The following is a 15,620-nucleotide window of genomic DNA, read 5'->3' on the forward strand; positions in this document are numbered from 1 at the left end:
AACAATGTATAGTGCATTGTTCTTGCTTAATAAATATTTCTTAAAATAATAACTACTATTTTTCTCCTTAATCCTTTCTTTTTCAGGATAAAACTTCTTATTCTTTCAAATACTTAGTGAAGTGTACTATGCAGTATGGTGTGAATTCTTTATAATCTGTTCTGTGGTCACAGTCTATTCTAACAAACTTGCTATATATTTCCTCGGAGCAGAAACTGATTTTCACCTTTCTTTGAAAGCTTCCTATGCATTTAGTACAATATTGTGTACATAGTGGGTATTGAATAAATGTTGATGAATGGACTATATAATGGGCTTTTGGTTCCATACATCAAGATTTTCTTGAAGGACAGATAATTACTTCTACTTTATATCTGACATTTTAATATAACTGGTTGTGGTCATTATCTTTTGGAATGGCATCCTAGTCAATTCCTTTAAAAAAAAAAGAAGAAAATAAGGCAAAATTACCTTGTGAGCAACCCACAATTGGATTTGCATTTAAAAATTGCCGAGTGAGCAATCCTGCCTGATGGCCAAAGGAAATTAATCTCTCGTAACCCAAGGTCTCATCTATTCAGAAAGAGAGAGAGAGAGAGAGAGAGAGAGAGAGGGAGAGAGAGACTGGACTCAAAGAGGACTGTAGGCTTTTTAAATAGTAAAAATCATCTCTCTCATTATTTATATTTATTGGGTGTCCACTATGTTAGCCAGTGGGAATATAAAGGTGGTTAAGGTACTGTCCCTATTATTGAGGAGCTCTCTGTCTCTAGTTTACATAATTAAGGTCCCTGTACAGCCTGAACACTAATTCTAAGAAGTGTTTCACATCCCTGATGAAGGGGTAGACCAGGTGTCCATGTTAATAATTGTTTATCTTCTCTTCTGGACATAGCTGTTGGTCTAAGGGTAGACACCTGACCCAAAGGACTCAGTTTCTCTTTGTTAAATGTTTGAATTAAAGGGACAAATACTGAAGGAATTGGCCTCTGAGCTGTATAAATGGTAGAACACAGATGTCCATGAATTTCTGCTGCTGTGGTCCCTGGGAAGGCCTTCCTCCTGACCTCCTGAGACCTGCTTATGCACTTTTGGTCTTGGATTTCAGCGAGGCCTTAAGAGAATCTGAATAGGCTTCTGTTTCTTGCAACAAAATTTCCCTAAGAAACAGTTATGTAGATGAGGAGACATATAAACCAAAACCTGTGCTTCAGTGTGACCAGGGTTAGAGGAGCAGTTCGGGCAGGTTGGTGTGCAAGCAGAGAGGAAGTGCCTTAAACTTGGCCAACAAGGGTCAGAGAAAGCTTGCGTCAGAAGAGGCACCATCTAGATTGAGTTATGGTGAGAAATAATTATTATGGTTAAAAATGGTGAAGAGGGGGGCACTTGGGTGGCTCAGCTGGGTGTCCAACTTTGCCTCAGGTCATGATCTCAAAGTTCATGAGTTGGAACCCCATGTGGGGCTCTCTGCTATCAGCACTTCAGAGCCCACTTTATAGATCCTGTCTCCTTCTCTCTCTGCCCTTTCCTGTGTGTGAATTCTCTCTCTCTCTCTCTCTCTCTCTTTCTTTCTCTCTCTCTCTCTCCCCTCTCAAAAATAAATAAACATTCAGAAATTTTTTTTAAATATGATGGAGAGGAAAAGGGAGGTTTACGCAGTATGAATAAATCTGGGGAACTATGGAACAGCAGGGATAATTTGGAAAGTGTAAGTTTAGCATAATTTGAGCTCAAAGTATAAGGTGAATGAAATGGTAAGGAAAACATCTGGACAAGCATGTAGAAGCCAGACTATCAGATGTCTTTCATAAGATGCTAAGGAGTTTGGACTTTGCCTTGTAGGTTTCTAATCTGCTAGATGATCAGTTTTAATCCTTCCTCTGAGAAGATATAGACTATATCCTCAGGCACCTTGTAGCTATTTCACATCTTCTTTAAAAAGTGACCCAAGGGTAACTGATAAAAAGAAACACATATCATATAGAAAGAAGCCAAGACTCAAAATCTGTAGTCCAGATTTTGAGCCTCTGCTCATTTGCCCTCCAGCTGAGTAATATTGAAAAGGGAATTTAATGTTTCTGAACCTATTTCCTCATCTATAATATAGAGGATATAAAATATCTGCCTTCCCAGGGTTATAGTTCAGATCCAACTCATGTATTTTTTTGTTTATTTATTTATTTTGAGAGAGAGAGAGAGAAAGAGAGAGTGAGCAAGCACAAAAGCAGGGATGGGGCAGAGAGAGAGGGAGAGAGAGAAAATCCCAAGCAGGTGCCCACTCTCAGTACAGAGCCCAATGCAGACTCAATCCCATGAATCATGACATCATGACCCCACTTGAAGCCAAGAGTCCGATGCTTAACTGACCGAACTACCCAGACTATCCCCAACACATATGTTTTGAATACCATGCTATAGGTTAGCTTCAGACCTTACTCTCTACAAGTAGCATCTCAATAAATTGCCACCATCGTTTTGAGGTAGATATTATGGTCTCCTCATTCAAATGGAAAAACTCAGTCTCAGGGAGGTAACATGTCTTCTCAGTTTTACATGGCTAGATGTAGAAGAGCTGATATCGAGACTCCTACCTTTTAAAGTTAAATCCATTGCTCTTTCCCCAAACACAGCTACTTAATGATAAAGAAGCAAATGAGAATTTTAAAAATAAGTGTTTTAACTAAAAGATGTATGCATACTAGCTGTTGCCCTTCAGTGGGTGAGGTCAATATCTGCTGAACTCCAATGTTTTTTCAGAGGGCTTCTGTCCCTCAAGTGCCCTGTATCTTTTTGGGCTTCTTCTTGTTATAGATAAAATGCTTCCACATGTTGAGGTTCCACATAGGCTGCTTACCAAGACATCACCTGGGTTCATGATCCTCAGAGACTACCTCTCCAAAATGTGGTTTTTTTTTTTTTTGGTGTTATATTGTATTACCCAAAAATTTACCAGATTAACTTATTTATCCTAAGGAATAAAAGACTTTTAGTTGCTTATTATATTGTGCCTGCATTGTATATTTCCTTGAAATAGAGGTTCCCTGAAGACCCATTCCTTAATCCAGCTTTGTTAAAGCTGTTCTTAAGAATATTAATGTAAGGAGGGGCGCCTGGGTGGCTCAGTCGGTTAAGAGTCCGACTTCAGCCAGGTCACGATCTCGCGGTCCGTGAGTTCGAGCCCCGCGTCAGGCTCTGGGCTGATGGCTCAGAGCCTGGAGCCTGCTTTCGATTCTGTGTCTCCCTCTCTCTCTGCCCCTCCCCCATTCATGCTCTGTCTCTCTGTCTCAAAAATAAATAAACATTAAAAAAATTAAAAAAAAAAGAATATTAATGTAAGGAGATGCTCCATTAAAAAAGAATTCTGGAATCTACACTTGGGGTGAGCATAGCAGAGTGTATAAATTTGTTAAATCACTAAATTGTGCTCCTGAAATGAAGGTAACATTGTGTATCAACTCTACTTAAAAAAATAATAAAAGAACAGAAAAAAGAAAAAGAAGGAATTCTTGGAAATCATAATTGGCTAACATGTGAAAGTCACTCAGGAATCCTGAAGATTTAAAAAAAAGACCAAAAAAAACAAAAAACACTACTTTTTATAACTTAATGATTCTCCTTTGTTTTTTAAAATGTTTATTTATTTATTTTGAGAGAAAGAGAGAAATTGGTGCATGCATACATGCGAGCATGGGAGGCTCAGAGAGAGAGGGAACCTCAAGCGAGCCCTGCACTGGCAGTGCAGAGCGCAATGTGGGCTGGATCCCATGACCTTGAGGTCATGACCTGAGTGGAAACCAAGAGTCTAATGCTTAACTGACTAAGCCACCCAGGTGTCCCTCTCCTTTGTTTGTCTGCTAATTCTCTTTTTGTGAGTTACCTGTTAATGTCTTATAAAATTAGCCCTACGTAGAACATACTTTGGGAGACAGGGTCTTAACAGAAAACTGTCTTTGTGGAAATTCTGGCATTATACTACTGCCTGAAAGGAGTGATTTTGTGGCAGTGGAATAATATATTTCTCAAAATACAATATATTGGCATTATTCCCAAGTGTTTTATGGGATTTGAAGATTATACAGTGGGGAGGGGAGACTCTCTATGGAAAAGAAAATAAAATTATAAATCAAAATTAGGTTTTGGAAATGACTTCTTTAAGTCCTACAGTGTAAATTTTATCACCTTTATCATCAATGCATGAAGGATTGATCCTTGTCAAATTAGTGTAAGCCCAGCTTGGCTTGTTTTCATGCAGTAAGCAAAGGAATAGTGGACCAGGTGATAGAAGGCTTATGTTTTTGTCCAGAACTGCCCACTTTGCTTCCACTTACTAGATCCTGTGAAATGGGATAATTTACTTTATTTCTCATCCTCATGGGCTTTATTTATTTATTTTTTAAATGGGGTGATAACTGTCCTGTTGATGAGGAAGAATCATTTTGAAGAAATAATTAAAATGGAAGCATTAAAAAAATCGCCATGTTGCATTATTCAAATATAGGTATGATTCTTATGAACAGTTAATTCTAAGTACTACACATATGTTAACAATTATTACTATTATCACTAACATGTCAAATAAAAAGCAAATGTACACTTAACTAAAGAAGAGGCTTTATTCCAAAAGAATATTGCAGGAAGGATATTGAGACTGTTTTAATAGAGAGAATGCTTTGACCATAAGACCTACAAGCACCTCAGACAGAAAAGGAATTTTCTTTGATAGGGAGGAGTAAACACCACCAAGGTCAGCTGGTTCTCAGGAGAATCATTAAGGAGGGGTTGTTCCAAGTTCTGTGCTTAGTGGTGAGCTGAAGTTCAGAGACACAGGGGAATGAAAGAACACTGTATAAAGTTTGCTCAAGTCAAGTTATGAGCATTTTGTCCAGACTGGTCAGTGGAAAGAAATAGTTAAGCTAATCATATATCCTGTATCAGACCAAGAATGGGAATTTGGAGGATCTGAGTCCTGTCTTATCAAAGGTAAATAGGAGCCATATGTACCTTATATGGGGAAGATTAGTTCTTTGCATTAAGCCATTTTGGGGGACAGAAAACGAGGGTTAAGGGGATTTCTTGACCATTGCCTTGCTGTCTGTATTGTTCATGCAGGAGCACAAAGCTTAGGTAAAATTTAACACTGTCAAAGATCATCATTATCATTGTTCTTCTAGTGTCTGGTTCATTCAAAATACAATATATTTGGGCAAATGGCTTAATTTTTTGGAGCTTCAGTTTCCTCATCAGCAAAATGCAGATAATCAGAATAACAAGTGGTTCAATAAGATGCTGTGAAGCTTGAATGACCTAATGATAACAAGTGCCTCATAGCTGTAATATTGTAGAAATGTTATTTGTTTGTTATTGTCATTATTAGTGGCTCCATGGGCCCTGTCTCCACATCTTTGTTGTTGTTGATGTTGTGTTGTTGTTGTTGTTGTTCTTCTTCTTCTTCTTCTTCTTCTTCCACTTTAATAAGGATAAATATTACCTGATGCAACAAAAACAGAAGGCATCAGACATTTACAAAATGAATATTAGGTCGCTGGCACAGGGCTACTCGATACTCAGCAATAAAACCCCAAGATGTGTGGTGTCCCCATATTACAAAGGAGGAAAATGAGGCTCAGGGAGGTTTATGTGCCTAATCTCCCACAGTTTTCAAGTGGTGGAAGGACCTGGGACAGCTTTAGAGGCGTTGGACTTGACTGTTTCTCACCAGGTGCATGGAACATGAACTGGTCATGTGTATGAAACTGCCCATTTTTATTGCAGGAATATGGAAGAAAGATGGAGAAAGAGACATTTCAGCTCTTATCCACAGATGCATGTGGATAATTGATTTCTTTTTTTATTCTGGAAGCAATGAAATTGTTCTCCCATATAGTTTTCTTTGAAAAGGTAAAGAAAATGATAAAGAGGAGAGAGAGTGAGAGAGACCCAACCCATCAAGCCCATATTGCAAGTCGGCTGCCAGCTATGTTTCTTTTTTTTTTTTTTTTTTTAAATAAAATAAAAATGTTCGGTTGTAGTTTTTTTTTTTTTTTTTTTTTTTCCCTTTTGGAGAGATACGGGAATTGCAAAGAGAGTGCCAGACAGCACTAGCATATGCTTATTTTTCTAACTCAATGTGGGCAGCCTTTCTTAAACATTTTGTATAAATATATTTATTCTCCCACTGAGACCTTGCCTGCCAGGTTCAGGAACAACTGAGTAAGCAGATGAGTTATAAACCGAGGAAAGAAACGGAGGGATTTCCATGGAAATGCTGATGGCCTCTTTATTCCAGCTGAGTACATTGCCTCAGTGTAATAAATTAGTAGTTGGTGCGTTGATGATAAATCTATAGTGGTTTTCATATTCAAAGTAAAAGATATTTTACTCTGCCTTTGCTGGGGATGTAGTCGGAAAGCAAGGAAATGTTGACATCCGGTGGGCAGGATTGAAAAAAAACACACATACAAAAACCCTTTGGTGCTCAACCCACATTTGCAAGCTGTCTGCCTTTCTTGTATTGGCCTCAGCTTTGACAAATGTAAAAAAGTCACTAATATTTTGACACTCTCCCTGCCCAAGTCTGATACCAGCTGGCTGCGAAGCCACATACTCATTGTTCTGCTGGATTTTAAAGACTGGGTTCCAGCCAAAGGACTGGACTGGATCCATTCATTCATTTTCAAGATTGAAGTTGTAGCTTAACCGTAATGACCATTTCTCAACTCAATCTGGAAACCTCTTCCAAACCCAACAGATGCCTGAGAGGCCAATGTGCATTTGGAGTGGAAACCATGCTCTCGGATAAAGAAACAAAAGGTGATCTTTGAATGTGAAAGCAGCTCCTTGTTGTGAAAGCGATTAATATTCTGTATATTGACTATGTCTTACTTTTATTTAAAAGAAGTTCCCCTGCTTTCAGAACCTTTGTAAAAGTGCTTATGTTACCCCTTTAAGTGAAAATGAACATTTAAATTGCAAATAGAGTATGACAACAATTATGGAAAAATATGCTCAGGAAAAAAAATTGGAAGGAAACACCCAAAATGTCAAAAACGTTAACAGGGAAGATCTTTAAGGTTATGGTGAGTTTTTTTTTCTTTCTACTTTTATGTAGTTTTCTTCTATAATAAGTTTTACATTTGTAATTGGGGGTAAAAAAGAAAAACTATTTGTTCTTTCGAAAATGTGCTTTCTTTCTTTTACTCTTACTGTTTTTGAACTCCGGTGACCATATTGTTTTAGTAATCATAAGGAACTATTGCTAAAATATGCTCCCACCATGGAAAATAAAACCACTCTATAATCTAGAAAAAATATCTTTGCTTTCTACTTCTAAAAACTCCTCCCCTGCTGTGTGTTCCTGCTGTCCCATTTTTCCAGGCATTTAATAATTAGAGACGGTAACCCTGATCACTTGCAAATTTTCCATTTAAATGTATTTTCAGGTAAGCAGATGTTGGGAAAACTGCCATCATAGGGCTGTAGGAGAAAGGGCGTTATAGCTTGATCCTGACATTAGTTGAGGGGATCATTCCCAAGGCAGGGTGATAGGCCTATACTATTAGTGTCAGAGTAATCTTTGAGAAATCATTTGTACTAACATTTTGATACAAGTATAACTCATTGTGTCCTTCTCTGTGCCAGATACTTTGTGAATGAGGTTATATGCACTATTTCAGGTAAGCCACAGACAACTATATAAACTATGTACCTTCCTCACATACACTTCAATTGAGGAAACTGATACTTGGATGGATTAAAATTTGAACCTACATCAGCTTGGTTTCGGCCTGTGTGTTGCTTACCCCTAAGCTATCAGGTTTTGCCATCACGGAGACTTGCCTTTTGATCTCCATGCTTCCACTTACAACCTGGTGGCTCCAGCCAATCACTGGGCCCTTGAAGCCCCGGTTTCCCCTCAGTAAACTGTGGATAATAAAATCAAGGACATAGGGCAGTTGCAAGAATTAAAGTAGTTAATGCCATCAACATCGATTGAAGGAAAAATAAAAAAAAATTAAAAAACCCTCTGATTGCAGGGCATCCCTTCCAAGTAAAACCTACTGAAAAGGAACACAGAGATAGGCATCTTTGGAAGCGTTTCCCTATCCTGCCTGTACAGATTTGACAGCATTTCGCCACAGCCCGTAGCCATATTCAACCCTCTGGCTTGCACAGCACTGATTAAAAAACAGATTGCCAGCAGTCATCTGTGATTGCCTACCAAGGAAGTGCTGCTCATCTCTTCCTCCACCCACTGTCCCATGCACTATTCATGAGTTCTACAATATTCCAAACTTTAATTTCCACTGATTAATTCTCACTAATTATGCACCATGCGAACCTTTGCAGGAGAATTCCACTGGATGCTCTTCCATCCTGAGGCAGGGAAGGGCAATGTCGAATCGTTTTCTGATTTCAAGTGGAAAACAAACTAATTATGTGGAAATATGATAATAGATTGCGCTGCAGGGACCAGTCCTCTGCAGGCTTCAAAATATTTGCTTATGATCGGCTCCTCGTGTTATTTCTTCCAGGAGGAGCTGCCCTTTCATAATGCATCAACATTATTGACTGGCCTGTGATTCCATACTTAGAGTTAAGATAATTTGCATAATTGTATATTACTTCCGTCTGGTGGAAACAAACAAGATGTTCGGGTGCTAATGATCAAGCAGGCAGCAGTGGCTGCTGGGAAAAAAAGCATTAGTAAAGTCCAAAAACCAACAAATAGCCGCTTCTCCCTTTGGCATCTTTCACCACCTTCCTCTGACCTAGCTCTCTATTCCACTTGGCCACAGGCATTGTTATTTTTATGTCTGTCCAAGCTTAGGAGGTGGCCGGGGAAAGGCATTTATTCCAAATCTGTAAAAATATAAAGCATCCTTAGGCTGTGAATTTCCAAACTTGTTTGTATTTGTTTAGGTCATTTCTTCTGCTTGGAATGTCTTCCTTCTTCCCTCTGGCAGAGAGCATCTTAGCCTTCAAAATCCAGCTCAAAACGCTGCTCTCCTTTTGGTGTCCTTCCTCCAACTTTCCCAGTTAGTATTCATTGTTCTCTGGATAAACAAATATCAAATGTGCACAGTAGGTGCTCAGCAAATTCATTCTCATTCACTTGCTTAAAAGATTTTGATCTGAATGATTTGCTGGCTCTATTCTAAGTACTCGAGGTAGAGTGAACAAATAAGAAAAAAAAAAAAACCCTTCTCTTCCTTCAGGCTTCAGTGCTCCTCTGTAGCAATTCATTATCTCTGTGCAGTAATTATTTATGCTGCCTTGCAGTACACCTGATGGACAGAGTCATGGCTTACTTATCTGTATAACTCCATGACCTGGTACACAGTAAGGGCTAAATAAATGTTTGTTGGATAGACTCGAAGCTTCCGGAGAGCAAATCACGCAAACTGTGTGATGAGTTACATCAGGGATACAGATGAGGTACCTTGCTCTCCACTTCAAGTGACTTGTAGTGGCTGTGTGAAATCCTGTGAAAAGGATTTTGAGGCTGCATACACTTAACTGGAAAAGTTTTCTGTGATTGATTCGTCATGTCTGCAACAGAAATATTAATGAGGGATAGAAAACCACATATCATATGTTTGCATTCTTGTTCTAGATATTTAACACTGGGCATCTTTAAAAGACTCAGTGGGTATATATGTACATGTGTTTCATGCGTGGGGCTGATGAAGTTATCAGGTTGCGTATGCAGTTCAGGTGTTACACGGATTACGATCTACAAGATCGCAATATTGTGGTTTTGAACATGAAACCCTCGAAATGAAACATTTCAATTTACTTTGCAGGAAGTAATAACTGCCATTATAGGGCTAGGCACCATCCATTTTTATCCCATTTAATTTGTCCTAACAACACTACATATTAGGCCATTTTAATCCCATTTTACAGATGTAGAAACTGAAGCTCAGAAACTTGACCAGGATGAAAAGGTTCTGAATGGCAAATCCAAAATTCAGTTCAATTTATCCTGACTCTACAGTTTATGCTTTAAAAGAGGAAAAAAAACCTGTTCTCAATACAAACTGTCATCTAATTCTAGTCTAAAGCATACTGCTTTGCACTTTTGAGAAAGGAGCCACCTTGACCTAACAGATAATAAGCCAAATATATGTGAGGTATTCCAATGATCATGGTCTTGGTGGGTATTAGAGGATTGAGGACCTTGTGTGAGGGTGTGTGTGCAGACAGATTGTAAAGGAAAGTGGCTTCAAATGGAGAGGTTGATGGGGCGCCTGGGTGGCTCAGTCCATTGAGCATCCGACTTCAGCTCAGGTCATGATCTCACAGTCTGTGATTTGAGCCCCATGTCGGGCTCTGTGCTGACAGCTCAGAGCCTGGAGCCCGCTTCAGATTCTGTGTCTCCCCCTCTCTCTGCCCCTCCCCTGCTCATGCTCTGTCTCTCTCTGTCTCAAAAATAAATAAAAAACATTAAAAGAATTTTAAAAAAATGGAGAGGTTGAGTACGAAAGAGAACTTCTTTTGTTGAGTGTGTTTTGCATGCCAGGCATTGTGTTACATGCTGAATGATTTTCTTGAAGATCTTTTGGGATGAACATTAGTAGCTCCATTTCTCAGAATAAGAAAATATAGGCTCATTAAGTGCATTAATAACAAGAAAGAATATTGTTCACTCTACTGGTCCAATATTGTATTCCTAATTCAATATTGCATCTTCTGCCTGGCACAAGTTAAAGTCTAAATAAACAAATATACATATAGAAATATGTTTTTGTGATGCTTAATAAGAAGTAAACCAGATTTTAAATCTGAGTCTTTCCAACTCCAAAGCCTGTGCTATTGCTATCATGCCAGGCTGCCCTTGGGAAGTTTAAAATGCGCTTAAGACTTTGAAAGCAGTTCCATTTTTCAAGGATAACTTCTTATACAGCTGCCTTAATGCAGCTGGTCCTTTGGAAAAAAAATGTTTATAAGAAGGCTTGGCAAGTTTCTTGGACATTAAATATCTCTTACAAAATAATATTTTGATGGATTACATGTAAATGAATCAAAAACATATGGCTTCCATTTCCTTTAGAATGCACACACGGAATGTTTTTATGTGTTTGGCAAAATGGATTTTCCTGAATGGCACCTCCACGTGCCCCTTCTCTTTCATCTCTCAATGTATTATATACAAAAGGACTGGAAGATCTTCTAAGAATCCCATAAAAACCTGAAGCCTTCCATCTATGCTTCTGAGTCCACAATCCTGCGTAGGTCATTTTCCCTTTTATTTCCAATAGCAAGGCAGCTGCTATTCAGTAAGGCATTAAGAGCCCACCTAGGGAGTCTCTAGAACATGAGTCTGTCACCATAATCAATACTCATTTACTTATCTTGGGGATGCTGAACACTCTGTTATTGCAAGCAAAGACTCCCTCTTCATGTATATACCATGTTAGGTCATGTGAACTTCATAATATAAATGTGTGCATATTTTGAGGCTTTCTAAGAAAGAGACGTTGTGCCCAGGGGCATTTCATCTTTAAAAAATCCACTGGACTAGACACAATCAGACATTTATTTAGAACAGATAAAAGCTATTATGTAGCCTGTGGGGTATGAAATGCACCCATGATGACTTCATAACTAAGTTAGTAACCACAACATACATACTAAAGCTGCAGAACAGACTGGTGACCAACTGAACCCCAAAGAAAGTCAGGGGTGCCCAAATAAAGATTTTGTAGGGCTTTTTATATCCATTCTCAAAAGCTGGTGTCTAAATTACAATGGCTGGCCTTAATATTCAGCTTAGATCAATGGAAAAGTGAGGTATTTCTAGCTAGTGATTTATTATAAAAGTTATTGTGACATTCAATGTCTATATGTTGGAAAGAACAGATCCAAGTCAGGAAATATGATCGTATTCAAATTACAAAAGCAGTAACTTCAAAAGAAAGGGTGCAGGTTTCACCTGAGTCTATAGGTATCACACACTCATATGCCTCAGGGATCAAGGTAAATGAGTGAACACAGGATGATAGCTAATCGGGTTTATTGGTGGCCAGAAGTAGCAGGAGTGAGCACACATGCCCTGGGAGCACACTCAAATTCATAATTTTTATATCATTAATTACAGACACATCTTTGAATCACAGAAATAGATACCTCTTTGCCTACCTGATTTTTAACCTCGGTGACCAGTCATTTCTGGGCAAACCTATTTCTCTTACATCTGCAAACATTTCCTCTCCTCTCCGCCCTCATCTACTTCCTCCAGCCTGTCTTGATAGGCAGACAAAATACCTGGAATTGGCTTGCATTAACTCTTGAGAAAATTTGCCAGTAGTGAAGCTTTGCCAGATTCACTCTCTGCCCTCTTTCCTTCTCCTTATCTTTCTCTTCTCTCATATAATAACTGTTTTCACTAAAAGAACCTGATTCTGTTGAAAGCAATGTGATTTATACCCAAAAAAGGGAGTTTAGGCTGGTAGCAAGAAAACATCAGAGTGATGTTTTCAGGTTGACAGGCAAGGCTAGAATATAAAAGAGAGCAAGAGAAAAGTTCAGTAATAATGGAAGTGAAGAAAAAGCAGGGTATGCTTGAATAAAGTAAATTTAATATGAAGAATATATTTTTAGCTGTTTGCTTAGGTTATTTTCAGTTTATTTTAGGTCCACATCAGGTCAATTGTCATGTATTCTCTGCAGCATTTATCTGGAAAAGTACCACATCCTGTCTCATAGAATTGCCTCATTGAGAAATAATATGATATAATGGCTGAGATCACTGGCTTTGGAGTCATGTATCTGTGTTCAAATCCTGGATCCCCAAATTTTTCTAAGTCAGATTGTTATTATTATATCAGAGCATGTTACTTGGTATTTATTTAAAAGATATACCAAGTAGTTATTTTTTACACATTAGATTTTACAAAGCACATTTACATCCTTTGTCTCGTATATCCTAAAATACTCTTGTAAGACAGGAAGAGAAAAAAAATAAGTAATGCCATTGTTCCCATTTGAAAAATGTGAACATGGAGGCTCACAGAATTTCTTACAGTCACAAAGCTAGTAAGTGGCAGAGTTGAGACTAGGAATTCATACCTCTTAATTCTTAGACCACTTTTCTTCCGACATGATACCTCACCAAAAAACAAAACAAAACAAACTAGATTAAAAAGTGTGGGTGAATCTGTTTATCCAGTAAAATGACTCAGTTTATCTAGTAAAGTGACTCAAATATTTGGGGATATGTGAAATAGTAAAAATAATTTTTGTGTGGAAAGTGGTTCATCATTTTTGTTAGAAGAAAAAAAAATACGTATCTATACAACAATTTCCAGAGAATTGCATCGTAGAATCAGTAATCAGAAAGCAAGCTCAGTTATAGATAGTGTGGTTCACTTGCACTTAAAATGAATTAAGCTCATCACAACAAAATGACCCTATGGATAATAGTGAAATCATTTGCAAAAGGCATTGGACTGAATGTTTGTGTCCTCCTAAAATTTATATGTTGAAACCCTCACCCCCAATGTTATGGTACTAAGAGCTGGGACTTTTGACAGGTACTTAGGTTAGGTAAGGTAATGAAGGTGGCACTCCCAGGGTGAGATTAATGCCCTTATAAGAAACCGAAGAGGCACCCCAGCTTCCTTTATCCACCTTGTGAAGATACAGGGAGAAGACAGCCATCTGCAAGTTGGGAATACAGCCTTCACCAAGAACTGAATCTGTCATAACCTTGATCTTGAACATCCCAGCCTCTAGAATTGTGAGAAACAGATTTCTGTTGTTTAAGCCACCTAGTCTACTGTATTCTGTTATATCACCCTGATGTGACTGAGACAAGCATCTTGAGGAATACAAAATCCCTAGAGATTTCTAAGACAGAAAATTTTATCAGAGAAACAAATTTATTAAAGTGATTAGAGGAGTGGCACAGTCAGTTAAGTGTCTGACTCTTGATTTTGGCCCAGGACGTCATCTCACAGTTGTGAGATCGAGGCCTGCGTTAGGCTCTGTGCCCGGCATGGAGCCTGCTTGAAATTCTCTCTCTCTCTCTCTCTCTCTCTCTCTCTCTCTCTCTGCCCTTCCACCCCTCTTTCTCAAAATAATAATAATAATAATAATAATAATAATAATTAGAAAGTCTACAGTGAAAAATGTAAGCATTGAAATTAAGAGGTTAATAGGTTTCACAGCAGATTTGACACAGAAGAAGAGAGAGCACTTACCTGGAAGAAAAGTTAGTAGAAAAGATGAAAAACACAGGGAGAAAAAAAGATAGAAAATGTACAAAAGAGCACAAAGGAATATGGAACATGAAGAAAAAGTCTGACTTATGCATAGAGATCTGGTAGGAGAGGAAGAGAAGGTAGAAGAAAAGGAATGTTTGAAGAATTATGGCCTAAGACTTATTCAAAACTTACAAAAGACATCAAGCCATGGAAATTGAAGCAATCTATGAATCTCAAGATGTGTCAATATAGAGATTTTTGGTAAATGTTTCACGCACACTTCATAGCAAGCTGCTGAAAATCCAAAGAAAAAAGTCCTAACAGACAAAAAAATACATATTACTTTCAAGGGAACAATAAGATCTATGGCTGATTTAAAAAAACATTCTTGAGGGGTGCCTGGGTGCCTCAATTGGTCAAGCATCTGACTTCAGCTGGGGTCATGATCTCGCAGTTCACTAGACCCTCATCTGGCTCTGTGCTGACAGCTTGGGGCCCGGAACCTGCTTCCAAATCTGTGTCTCCCTCTGTCTCTGCCCCTCCCCTGCTCATACTCTGTCTCTTTCTCTCTCTCTCAAAAATAAATAAAAACATTAAAAATGTTATCCTTCTTCCTCATCCTGAGGCAACAACTGATTTTCTTTCCATCACTTAGGATTAGTTTAGATATTTGACAATATATTATATGGATGCAACAATGTAGTATGTACTCTTTTTGCCTGGCTTCTTTTACTCAGCATAGAAATTCTGATAGTCATTTATGCTGTTGCTTGTGTAAATAGTTAATTCCTTTTGGTTGCTGAGTTGTGCTTCCTTGCATGATTATGCCACTGTTTGTTAATCCATTCACCTGTTGATGGACATTTGGACTACTTTTAGCTTTTGTCTATTACAAATAAAACTGCTATGAACATGTGTGTAAAAGTCTTTGCATGGACATATGTTTTTAACTCCCTTGGATAAATACCTAGCAGGAGAATAGTTGCATTCTATGCTAGGTATATGTATTGAGTTTTAAGAAATGGTCAAACCATTTTCTATAGTGATTGTACCATTTTCTATTCCCAACAAGAGTGAAACAGTATTCTACCTACTCTACATCTATCACCAACTCTTGATCGGATTAGTTTTATAAGAGAAGTTTAGTCTTCTGAATGGGTTTGTAGTATAGTGTATGGGTTTGATTTGGATATCCTAGATACTTAATGATGTTGAGAGTGTTTTCAAATGCCTACTGACAATTAATATATCCTTGTTCATAAAGTGCCTGTTTAAATCTCTGTCGATTTTCTTAATGGAATGTTTGTCGTATTATGGATTTGTAAGAATTCATTAAATATTCTTGGTAGAGGTCCTTTGATATATGTGTTCCAAATATTTTATCGCAATTTGTGACTTGCCTTTTGGTTTTCT

This window comes from Panthera pardus, unplaced genomic scaffold, assembly GCF_024362965.1.
Source record: "Panthera pardus isolate Hobbes unplaced genomic scaffold, ASM2436296v1 HiC_scaffold_11, whole genome shotgun sequence".
In the NCBI taxonomy this organism is placed as follows: domain Eukaryota; kingdom Metazoa; phylum Chordata; class Mammalia; order Carnivora; family Felidae; genus Panthera; species Panthera pardus.